This window comes from Magnolia sinica, chromosome 5 (assembly GCF_029962835.1).
Source record: "Magnolia sinica isolate HGM2019 chromosome 5, MsV1, whole genome shotgun sequence".
NCBI classification, from domain to species: domain Eukaryota; kingdom Viridiplantae; phylum Streptophyta; class Magnoliopsida; order Magnoliales; family Magnoliaceae; genus Magnolia; species Magnolia sinica.
In genome coordinates, this window is record NC_080577.1 from 46,237,864 (window position 1) to 46,242,582 (window position 4,719).

Here is a 4,719-nt window from a genome sequence, read left to right on the forward strand (position 1 = left end):
TTCTATTTTTAGAAACTGACTTGTTTTATTTTATTTTGCAGAATTTTAATTAGGAACTTCCAATTTGGTAACTTCTTCCCAATTCTCTCTCTTTCTATTTCTAGATTTCTATTTCATATCTCTCTTTTAGGTTTAGGTTAGAATCTGAAATTGAGGGTTGAGAGTGTTTCATGCCCAAGTGGGTCCGTGACAACACTCGACGTCTTTTGAGTGAATGGGGATTGGTTGAGAGGTTATTTATACATCACAAGATTAGACACCACTCGAGATCCTCAGAGTTAATTGAGGTTATGGTTGTAAATCAACTAATCAATCAACCGAGAAGACAACCTCAACCTAGGGTTGAGGAAGTCCAGGATGAGAATGAGGTACATCAAGCACCCCCGCCTTGTACTTTGCGAGATTATTTATAACCGACAGGGGTGAGCACACCCTCATGCATGGTTTTTTCAGAAAATATGGGACACATGGATATTAAGCCAGGGGTGATCCAACTCCTTCCAAAATTCCATGGACTTGAATCTGAAAGTCCATATTTGCACTTGAAAGAGTTTGATGAGATCATAGCCACTTTATATTTTCTAAACGTGTCTAAGGATATAGTCAAACTAAAACTCTTTCCCTTTTCTTTGAAAGATAAAGCTAAGACGTGGTTGCATTTACTACGTCCTAGATCTATTGGCACATGGAATGACATGATAATGGAGTTCATAAAGAAAATTTTTCTACATCATAAAACGAACACCCTTAGAAAGACAATCATGAACTTTGCCCAAAAGGAAGATGAAACATTCTTCCAATGTTGGGAGCGGTTCAAGGATCTTGTCAATTCATGCCCACAACACAGTTTTGAAACGTGGCACATTACACACTTTTTCTATGATGGACTAACATCTTCCAAGTGCCAACTGGTTGAGACAATGTGCAATGGGGAATTCATGAATAAAAATGTCGATGATGTGTGGGACTACTTTGATAGACTTGTTGAAAACGTTCAATCATGGGACACTTACCCAAAATCAAGAACCACTTCTAAGCCCACTCAATTAAAGGAAAAGGGCAGAGTATACCTTTTGAAAGAGGATGATGATATCAATGTTAAAGTGGCTAATCTCATAAGGAAATTCGAGGCCATGAAGCTAAAGAAGGATAAGGTTAAGGAAACTGTTTGCGGTATTTGTGATTGTAACATTCACACGACTGAAAATTAGTCAACAATACCTGCCTTTTAAGGGGTGTTGAATGAGGAATCTAATGCCATGAACAATTACCAAAGGGCTTTCTATGGACCTATCTCCAATACATACAATCCTAGTTGGAGAAATCATCCAAACTTCAGTTAGAGGAATGGACAAACTGCTACCCCTCAAGGCTTCTTCAATCAAAATCCAAATCAAGGGAAACTTCAAGAAGATCTAGTTCTAGAACATATTCAAGACCAAAAGCTACTTAATCAGAATTCGGCATAAGTAATCCAAGAAATCAGATCAGCAATTGGAACGCTTGTGTCGTTTGTTCAAAGGATAGAGTCACAATTAGCGATTGGGGGAAAGGGGATGCTTCCTGCTCAATCTCTGCCCAATCCCTAACCGCAATATGAAATAAGTGACCCAAGCTCTTCAAATTAAATGGAGCAAGCTAAGTTTATCACCACTCTTAGGAGGAGGAAGATAATTGACAAAACTATTCTGGTAAGGGCTGAAAAGCCTAAGGACCCGGAAGAGGACAATGATGATAGACCTAGCCATGCCCCACAAGAATTTGAACCAGAACTTCAGGGCAAGCCTATTGCACCATTCCCCCAACGGTTGGTTGCACCAAAACCTCTCTCCAACTCTCAAGACATTCTAGAGGTGTTGAAACAAGTGAAGGTCAATATTCCTCTACTTGATGCATTAAATAAATACCTACATATACCAAATTTCTGAAAGACTTATGATGACCAAAAGACGGTAAAATATTCAAAAAAAAATCTTTCTAACTGAAAAAGTAAGTGCCATCCTAAAGCAAGATGTGCCATAGAAATTCAAAGATCCCATTAGCCCAACCATCTCTTGTGTAATTGGGAATTACTGCATTGAGCACGCACTTCTTGATTTAGGAGTGAGCGTAATCTTGATTTAGGAGCGAGCGTAAATCTGATTTCTTACTCGCTCTATAAACAGCTAGGTTTGGGTGAATTGAAACCTACCCTAACCACATTACAACATGTTGATCGCTCAGTTCGTGTATCGAGAGGGGTAATTGAGGATGTGTTAGTTCAGGTTGACAGATTCTACTACCCGATAGATTTTATAGTCCTAGATACGCAACCCATCAGTAACATGAGCACTTAAATTCCCGTGATTCTTGGTCGCCCATCCTTGCCACTTCAAACACAATAATTAAATGCAGGAATGGAGTCATGAGTATGGCTTTTGGAAATATGACATTGGAGTTAAACATCTTTTTCAATATAGGCAGACAGTTAGAGGATGATGATGATTTCCACAACATTAACATGATTAACTCTTTCGTGGAAGATAGAGCACTTTTGACCTTATTCTCTGACCCTTTAGAGATGTGTCTGACCCACTCTCATGATTTTAATGATGATATGATTAAGGAGATGGGGGTCATACTTGATACCGTGCCTGTACTTAAAGATAACCTGTGGAGGCCATAATTTGAAGAATTGCCCCAAACTAATGTAATACCTCTATCATCTAGCCTCAAGACACCGAAATTTGACCTAAAACCTTTGCCCACTAATCTTGAATAGGTTTACTTACGTCAAGAAGAGACATTCCTAGTGGTGATTTCAACCCACCTTGAGAAAAAACAAGAGAATATGCTCATTTCTACTCTCGAAAAAGATAAAGGAGTTATTGGGCATATCATCACAGATCTCAATGTAATGAATGAACTCCTTTTAATTGATTGTTTCAATTCTTTAGAAGATTGCTCGGTACAATTCGTGGATATAAATAATCCCAGGATACAAAATATAGTAGATGCTCGGCAAGTCAATAATTCGATAGTTGTTACTGACCGAGAAAACCCTTATTCTAAAGAATCTCCTCCCCCAGATCCTAAATGTTTACCATTAAAGGAGGAGGAGCTTAAAATTGAACTGAAGATTGAAACTTCGGAGTGTGTTGAGACTACCCCACCTAGTAAGATTTTTTTAAAATTTCATATACTTGTAATCTTTGATTCACCATGGAGTACTAACATTGAAACTTTTTCTGTCACAGGTGAATCATATATACTTTAGATACATCAGGCGATTCAAAGATAATTTTTTGTTGAGGTCTATAAGTTTCTCTAGAAATTCATGCTCCAGGGCATCCAAGCCTATTGCAAAAAGGGCTTTTGGATGATCTTATTGAGAAATCTTCTAAGAATTTATCAAGGTATTGGCCGGAGGAGGAACCTTGTGGCATGACTGAGTAGCTTTTTCTTTGATTTCCTAGTCTAATGGAGGTATAGTTAGGTTTATTGCTTTCTACCATTTTAGGATAGTCAGCTTTATACTACTCAGGATAGTTTGCTTCCACCATGTTAAGATAGGTTTTTTTTTTGGTTGAATAACTCTTGTTGTAAACTACCTTCACTCTGAGATCCTTTGGAAAAAGCCGCAAAATCTCTTCATTAGGTACTATCTTTCCACCACTTCTCTTTCAACTACATTGTCTCTTTTGCAAATCATGCTTATTTTTATTTTACATTAAGGACAATGTAGATTTTAGGTTAGGGATGGGAGATTAGGTTACCTAATCAGTGTTTTCTCAGTTTTGAGCAAATTTTAAAAAAAAATTGAAAAATTTTCAATGTTATCTGTTTGGAAAGCAATAAGTTGTGTATTCAAGACTATTTTGAGTATGATGATATGATAGAAATTGAATTTTTAATTGGTGGAGTTGGAGCAACTAAGTGGCCTATCACTTATGGTTCTTACATTTAATTGATTAAGAGTAAGTTCGAATATTATGTTAAATTGTTCTCAGTGAATAGTACTAGATCTTCTAATTGTTAGTATGATGATCATTGAAAGATATTGAGAACCGAGTGTGAAGAATTTTATCCACCTTAAAAGAAGAAAGAACCAGTTAAAAAATAAGAGATTGATAAAGAGGTCATAAAGAATGAAGAATGACAGCATCTTTGAGGGGAATGAAAAATGTCTTTGAAAGAAATGTAATGTCTGAAAGGAAAAAAAAAGAAGAGAAGATTAAAAGACTGAATAAAAACAAATGACCGTTGATATAAAATCAAAAGCTAAAAAAAGAAGGAAAAGGGGATAAGTTCAGAATTAGTACTTGGGATTTCAACCAATCTTGAAGTGATGAGCATGGTTAACATTATGAAAAGATAATATTTTCACTAAGCACATTGAAAAACTTGATATGCGAACTATGCTCTGACCTAATGGATAAAGGATTCATTTAATCGGTTGCTTATGAGGTTCGGCTCCAGGTTTTCAAAAACTCACTTTCTTATCTTGAGTCTACTCATGCATACTTAATACATAAAAGATTATTTTCTGAAAATGGTTGAACATTGCGCATTAAACTTATTTTTTGCATACTTTGCTCGGGACTAGAAAAATACTGGTTGGGGTTTGTGTTGAGGGTTAAATATTGCATATTGGACCCTAGTTATTCCTTGGCTTTATGTAAATGGTAATGCTTAATGTTCTATTTTAATCATGTTTGTGGTGCAAGGTGAATTCAAGAG

The 4,719-nt window shown here is 36.4% G+C and overlaps 1 non-coding gene across 1 annotated transcript; it reads right to left on the bottom strand.

Annotated features, from left to right (window-relative positions):
- Positions 1-743: 743 nt before the first annotated feature.
- On the bottom strand, positions 744-850 carry LOC131247482 (small nucleolar RNA R71). Its single transcript, XR_009171773.1, has one exon. It is a non-coding gene; the product is annotated as a small nucleolar RNA R71 (small nucleolar RNA).
- Between the last annotated feature and the right edge of the window lie 3,869 nt (positions 851-4,719).